The 8,208-nt window shown below is 34.8% G+C and overlaps 1 pseudogene; it reads left to right on the forward strand.

Moving 5' to 3' along the window:
• The first annotated feature begins 464 nt into the window (after nucleotides 1-464).
• LOC126593358 (uncharacterized) lies at nucleotides 465-7,179 on the forward strand (annotated as a pseudogene).
• The last annotated feature ends 1,029 nt before the right edge of the window (nucleotides 7,180-8,208 follow it).

Below are 8,208 nucleotides of genomic sequence, written 5' to 3' on the forward strand. Positions count from 1 at the left end.
TCATGTGGCCCAAGAGATCTCTGGCCTAGCTCTCGGTTGGAGACGATTTTCAAGCTATTTTTGACCCTGTGGTCCTCTGACTCTTCGGTTGGAGATGACCTTATGGGAGCCAATCTGGTTTGCGTTTTATCCTTCGGTTTTTACCCTCAATCTGTTTCAGTTCTCCTCTTATGCTCCTTTTTTTTTTCGGTTTTACCTCAAAAGAATCGGTTCCGTAACTACTGTTTCGGCTTCTACATTAATTAACCGCTCAGGTTTCGGTTTTTATCTTTTCGGTTTTATCTTTCGGTTTTTATCTTTCCTGGTGGAAGTGGCTGGTTGAGGTTTTAGAGGAGAAGAGTTTTTATTCAGAAACAAGGGCAAATTCGGAATATTGAAGAATATAAAATGGAAAGACTTTGGCGCTTCAATTGACTTTATGCAGACAAGTTAATCTGTATGAGAAGTGTGAACAGAAAAATCATAGTCGGCAACTCGGCATTTTCAATTTTAACCGGGTTCTGTGGAAGAATGAACTTTCCAGTTATAAACTCTGCCTTTTACTCGGAACTCGGTTTCTTTATTTTACAACACCTTCAGATCAAAGCACTGCAGCCTTTGACTTGGGACTTGGTTTCTATATATATACGTATAGTTGCTGAATATATATGTTGCAGGCCACGAGTGAGTGAATTGTAGAGCTGCTGCTGCTTATGCAAAAATTGCAGTCACAGTGAATTTAATCGAAACTCACTACCGAGTCCATGGCGGAGAGCAATCGCGATCTTCATCAACCAGGTAAGTTTGATATGTTGGATTAAAATTTGACTTTTTTCAATTCATTGCAACGTGAGATGTAACCGTTATTATTTTTTTTTCTTTTTTTTTTTGTTAGTTTTAATTTCAAATCATCATAAGAAAAAGGAATTTATTTGCTCAAAGATCTTTTTTTTCCCTTCTCTCCCATCTCTCACCACCAACAATCTTTTTGTTTGAGATTTTCATATGGTATTTGAAGATATCATCTCGCATATCGCAACGGAAGTCGTCTGTCATAAACTAGCACTACTTTCACTTGACCACTCCTATCAATACGTTATTTATTTTACTGTTGCCGGGGTTGTTTATTTTGTCAAATTTGAGGTCTGAATTTGATTGATGGAGTGAGTTGGCGGTGCCAGTGAGGTGGCCGGTGGGAGGGAGCAGCGGCTGAGGGTCGCAAAGAGGAAGCAGACAGAAGACTTGCCTTAGCTTCTGGGGTTTTATTTATTTATTTATTTTTGTTTTAGGGCTCATTTTGTAACCATTATGTTTTTAAATTTGTGCTGTGATGGAAGGAAGGTATATGGGAGTGGGTGAAATGAGAAATGGAGGTTGTTGGTGGGAGTAGGAGAAACGAAGCAGTGTATATGAAAACAAAAACTTAAAATTGATTTTTGTTTTCATTTTATGTTATTCTATGTACATTTCTTCAGCTACCCCCTTCATTATTATTTCATTCGCCACTTTCGTACCACAAAATATTAGAAATTAATAACTAAAAAACAAAATAGTTGTCAAATGGTAATGCACTTCGATTGGTATGCACGTGTCAGCAAGGCCATTTCGAGTCTGATTAGCATTCTCATTCCTTTTTTTTTTCTTAAAAAAAAAAAAAGAGATTTACTTGTAATCGTAAAAATATTGGAAACTTTAACGAAAAGTTCTCAGTACTGTTTACTTTAACTAAAAATCATATTTTTACACTAAAAAAATCAATTCTGGTACTATTCACTTAACCCTTTATTTTATCCTTATCGTTAAAACTCAAAATTTTCAAATCTTTTCCATTAGTTTTCTTTAAAATATTTGATCCAAGTTCATTTGTGGTTCTTATGTTTCCTTGAAAGTTGTCAATATATACATATATATATATATATATATCACAAGTTTTAGCTTAAATATTTTATTATTTATTGATTATGATATGATTGAATGCAGAAAGTAGAATTCTTCAATTGAATACAAGTAGAATACTTTCTGAAGGGAAACATCGATGGCTACGTCCGCATGAAATATGTGAAGTTCTTCGGAATCCTAACGGAATTACAATTTCTAAGAAGCCTACAACCATGCCACCGAGTATGACTTTCTGCTGCATTGCATTTGTTAAGAAATATTGTATTGGCTGATTAAAAGTATTTGTAACAATTGATGTTTACCCCTGCAATTTTAAATCTACTATTTATCCTTGAAGGCTTAAAGAAAACTGAAAATACTATTGTTTTTGTCTTTTTTTTTTTTTGAACTCCCTTACCTTCCCCTTCTCTCCTTCACTAGCTCGATAGTGCTGGCCATGTTAGACCAGTTTTGCTTTATGTGGAGGTGACAGTAATTTTCGACATCCCAAGTTTAGGAATGAGAAACCTGTACCTGTTTACATTATTAATCTTTCTATTGCGCTATTTTTATTTTTTGTCACTCGAATTTTCTTTAGAATTTTAGGAATTTGATTTTGCTTTCTGCATCGTTCTTCGAAGATTCATTTGGATGTGTATTGAAAATTCACTTGATAAGTTTTGAACTGTTATCATTTGGATAAGAGGAAAGTTTATGTCAACCGGTGTTTGTGTAAAGTATTGTTCGAGTTGGTTAATCACTTTCTTTGGATTTTTCTGTATAAATTTAATTGGGCTATTCTTTATCGAAATTATTATTTGCACTCCAAAATTCTATATTCCAAATTTTTTGTATTTAGAAAAAAAAATACATTTGTGAGAAATGCATTGGAGTGCCACTAACAGTTTTTATTTTTATTTTTTTATTATAAGAAATTAATTGGGATATAGTGGCATTGGCTTTCAAGAAAATAGGAATTGACATTTGCATTGGATGTTAAGACATCTTTATTTTTATTAATTATTTTGGGATGCCTGTGAACATTGCATTGCTTTATTTGGAAACATATGAAACCTATTTTTGCTTGGCACGCATCGTTTGTTTTAGGTGGATCCATATTTCTTTTTGATAAGAAGGTGCAGAGATATTTTCGAAAAGATGGCTATAGATGGAAGAAGGCAAAAGATGGAAAGAGTACTAAGGAAGCCCATGAGAGGCTCAAGGTAAGTATTCGCCAACGCTAAGGTTGATGTTATAAGAAACGTGATCATCATATTTGATGTATTAACATGACACTTAACCATACAACTATATTTACGTAACTTAATCAGTTAATCTTGTAGCTGTTGATTTATTTTATGGAACAAATGGCATGTTGAATATCGCCATCTATACTTTTATGTGGTGTAGTTGGAAGAACTTTGGTATAAATTTGATATGGAGCAATGCGGTATGGTATAATTTTGATGTGTAGCATTTGTCAGGTTGGAGGTGTTGATACATTACATTGCTACTATGCTCATGGAGAAGAAGATAAAAATTTTCAACGACGCAGTTACTGGATGATTGATAAGTGTGTTTCTAGAAGAATTTATTCACTTTTTTGGCCTTAATGCAGTGATCTCTCTTTTCTATCAACTTGCTTTAAATGCAGTAAACATTTAGTCTTACGTGCTTACAATTTGATTAATTGCAAACCCTAAACTCTAATATGCCACTGCTGCAGGTATCTCTCGCATATAGTTCTTGTCCACTATCTAGACGTAAAGGTTATGACTTACATTGTCATTCATATTTCAGTAGCATTTCAAAATCTGTGCAGTTAGTCCTTGATATTCTTACACACCCTTTCTTTCAGTAATTGGTTGTATGGAGAGAACAAACTCTTGTAAGTAAACGCAAAAGGGTTTTAGATATAGACTTCTAAAGTGAAGGAAGTTGTGGTTCCACCGTACAACCAATTAGCAATATGGAGAATAACCAAACTCCTTATAAGCACGTGCAAGGTCCATTCTTTCTCCAATGTTGCGATTCAGTCTCAATATAAAGGAAAACTACTCTATTGGATCAGTTATACAACAATCTAGATATGACGTTAGATGAGATCTAGGCCCTTATGACCTTACAATTTGTCCGTCATATCCATGTTCTACCTATTGACATTTATGATATATAACATGATCAGGGAGATACAATGGGGGTTGGATACATTAAAGAGACTCAGACTGCGGAAGTTGTTCAGCATTCCCGTAAAACTAACAAAATTACACCCAATTCTGAGATGGACTGTTCTGCTGCCTTGTCTTGTTCAAATAACGGTGTCTCTTGTACGTGCAATGCAATCCTTTGTCTTATTCAAGTAACTTGTTCCAGTGTATCTTTCAAATCTATATTGTCTTTGTCAATACATGAAAATAGCTATTATTTGTTGAATTGGTCAACAAAAAAAAGACTGAAGAAGCTGTTTCATATTTGCACGAAGCTCAAGAAACTGGACTCTGGATTAGGATGGTAGAGGATGCCATGATAACTTTGTTTAGTTCAAATTCATCAAACCTTGGAGATGATGAAACAGGTACGTGTTGTACATTGGAAAATCTTTGTCCATAGTTTGTCATGGCTACCTTTTCTTTTATAATTATTTTGGTGATTTTGTTAAACTAAACTTGTTTGTTCCATTAGTGTGTACTACCTCTGTTAGTTTTGTAAAAAACTCTGTCGAAACACATAATGTGGAGCACATGTTGCCATTTTTTTCATTTAAGGAAAGTCCAAGGCCAAAAATGAAGAGGAAGGGGGAAACGATATAAACCAAGTCCGGAAGCGACCCAGAGTCACTTGTGGCCAGCAGGTAGACTCAGCCACCCAAAGTCACTCATGGCTAGAGTGGATATACCCCATGGCAATTGATACAGCCATTACTGATGGTGCGACGAATGATGCAACTGCATTGAGCCAGGTAGAATCTACAACTCTTCTTCTGCACTTCTTTGACTCGTACCAAACCCAAATGAAATAGTCATGTTTGATGCATCGAAAATCACATGAAGAAATTAGGACGGGCTGCAAGTGTAGAAAAATGAGTTTGAAGGGAAAAATCTCAATTTTCTTTCGAATTTAACGCATATTGGTTTTTTAAATCCCTTTTAATCTGTGAACATTAGGATCCGCCTAATTATCTAAATTTTATTTTTTAATACATGCCTCCTTTGATAGTTTGGGTTATGACTTTCAGTTTAATATTCAAGATTCTCAATCCATTATTTAGGCACAAGAGGACGATGAAACCACCAGATTGGCTGCATTTCATATTGCAGACCCCTACTGTGGCTGCAATTTCAGCCATAGGGCCAACACATCTAAATCCATATACCACAGCCAATGTAGCTGATCAGGTAAAACAGATTTCTTTGGTCGACCTTCCTTTTATTTCATGTTCCAAAACAAAATATGTTGAATGGTAATCTTGTCTTGGCCCAAGAGAGTAGTAAGAGAGTAGTAAGAAGTGTGAGGAGTGAAAACTAAGAAGAAGTAACAAAGCTTCTAAGAGTGTTTGAGTGTTTGAGTGTTTCCTCTTGTATTAGTTTGTGTGAGAGTAAAAAGTTTTTGTGTATTATCTTGAGTGTTCCTTATTCTCTTGTCTATCAATTTCTGCTGCGTTACATTCTTTTTTGTGAGATAAACATCTCTGAAGTAGTGAAGTCCTTTTAAGCCCCAACAAAATATTCCTTGTTTCTCCTTTCAGAATGTGACTCAAATTTCTTCTCGTACTACTTTCATCGTTTCCAACCAAGGACTTGATAATCAACAGGCTGATCATGTACTTGAAAACCTTGTTCTATCCATGTAGATCTTCCTTCATTTCTTAACTTCTGATAATATTTCGATTTGTAGGCTCAAGACTTGCTGCCACCAGTTCTACAGCCAACTGCAACCACTGGGGTTGTTATTTCGGCCACAACCAATGAGACTGCTGCTTCCAAGTCCAGCAATGCTGCCTTGGTGCAATCGGAGCCAAACTCAAATGCCAACCAAGATTTAGCCCAAGACATAATTGAGGTAAACAATATTTCATCTTTGATTTGCGCGCCTGTGTGTGCTCACGCATTTGTTTTAATCTTCTAAGACAGTTTTATTTAAACCTTCTTTCATTAACAAATCTGTTTAAACATAGAGTCAAGAGAAGGAAAGGTATGTTCACAACTTTCTTCAATTCGACGACCCTTGGGTCTTGTCAAGTTTGAAGGTAAAACATGGATTAGAAAATAGTAGAGTTTGGAGGGATAAGTTACCTTCAAAACTAATCTATCTTCTAGCTTCGACTTGGACATAATTTGGAAGTTGGCATTCATGTCTTCGTTTGACTTGCATCGTATATATCTATTCCATTCCAGTCCTTGACACTAGCTTAACGAGACCTCAATAGTTTTCTCCAACGTCTTTCTATTGTAGAGTCATGAGTTTGCTGAAGTTCGGGTTATTAGCTCCCTTAAAAGACTCCATGAACTTTTAGGCCAAGCGTCTGCACCCAATCCAGTGGCCAGCTCCTCCATTTCTACTCCTACCATAGACTCGCAAGCCATGGCAAAAACCAGAGCTACTTTAGAAATGGACTTTATTACTATGGCTGGTGAGGTTCAACGAGCTCACATGATTTCAGGCATCCAGAGCTTGGTAGATTCTAATTGCTTTCCCACCGGCACTGGACCAATGATTATGGCTATGTTGAAGCAGCTAGAGCAATCTGTTCCAGTCTACTCCAAAGCCTATTCTGAGTATGATATGGGCAAAAACTTGACTGTCCGAGTCGAAGCTATGAAACAGCTTCTTCAACCTAAGGTTCAGTCTTGTGATAGCAAGGAGAGAGAATTTCAAGACCTTGCGAAATGGAAAATGAAGATTGAAGCCAAGCAGGCTGCAATACTTGCTGAAATTGATGGCATCGTCAAAGAGACTGAAACGATGCAGGCACAACTCAAGAAATTGCTTTTACAGCAAGATCAATTTAAAGAAGATGAAGGTTATCTCAAGGCCATTTTGGACAATGGAGATGGCCTCTGGACAAAGTTTAAGAACATAATTCACCAGCACCTCCCCATGTGACTTCCTTCGGGTTGCATTTGGGCTGCGGTCCTTTTTCCTTTTCTTTTTGGTGTTGCATCTGCTCGCATTAGCCAGCAGACTTTTTTTAAGGAGAAAACTTTCAAGTGTATTGAGAATACGGTCGGGTATATCAAGGCTAGTTATTTGCATTGAAAAATCCTGATTATAGTTGCATTTTGGTATGTTGTACTTTATAAATGGAAAAATTGGTTTTGATAACCTAGTTTTCTTTATAATAATTTATTTAAGATTTGGTTTAGATTTCAATCATGGTTAATGTTTAGGAAAGTTGGATAAACTGTAGGTTCGACTCTGAGAAATTTATTGTTGAAGTTTTCCAGGCTAGTCTCTAATTTTTAATGTCTAATATTAGAAAGTCAAAAACACATTTTGTTACATAAAAAAAAAAAAACTTTAATGAAAAGGGTTTGGATTAAGTTTATTTTAATAAAAAATCATGCTATAACTTTATTTAATGAAAAAGAATCAAAATTTAATGAAAAACCCTTAAATTTTAATAAAAAGGACAAAAAACTTAATTTTTAATGAAAATGACACAATTAAAAAAAAATTTAAAAATCTGACGCGCGCATGACGTGTACACTGTTTATGAAACTAAACATTATTTATGAAACTAAACACTATTTATAAAATTGAAACTATTTATGAAATTGCACTATTTATGAAACTAAACAGTATTATACTATTTATTTGTCTAATTTCATAAATAGTGCCTAGTTTTTTGTCCACTTTCATGAATAGTGTCTAGTTATTGATCATGTTTCATAAATAATGTATAGTAATTGATACAATTTCATAAATAGTATCTCTTTCTTGTTTCGGTTTAATAAATAGTGTCTAATTATTGGTCCACTTTCATAAATAGTGTATAGTCCAGTTTCATAAATAGTGTCTACTTATTGGTCATGTTTTATAAATAGAGTCTACTTATTGGTCTAGTTTCATGAATAGTGTCTACTTATTGATGAAATTTTATAAATAGTGTTTAATTCTTGGTTCAGTTTCATAAGGTTTGAAACTTAAACCCTTTTTGGTCCTATTAAAGCACTCATTGTGCCGAAAACGATGAACCCAGAAGTGACTCTTTAGATCAAAACCTTGAGAAGATTATGTTCTCAGTAATTATATTTAAAAAGCTGTTTTCAATTACAAAATTAAAATTTCCTCACTTTTTTTTTTCATATACCTACAATAATAAATGTAGCTCATCTTGGAGAATTTTTTTTT

This window comes from Malus sylvestris, chromosome 12 (genome assembly GCF_916048215.2).
Source record: "Malus sylvestris chromosome 12, drMalSylv7.2, whole genome shotgun sequence".
Classification (NCBI taxonomy): Eukaryota; Viridiplantae; Streptophyta; class Magnoliopsida; order Rosales; family Rosaceae; genus Malus; species Malus sylvestris.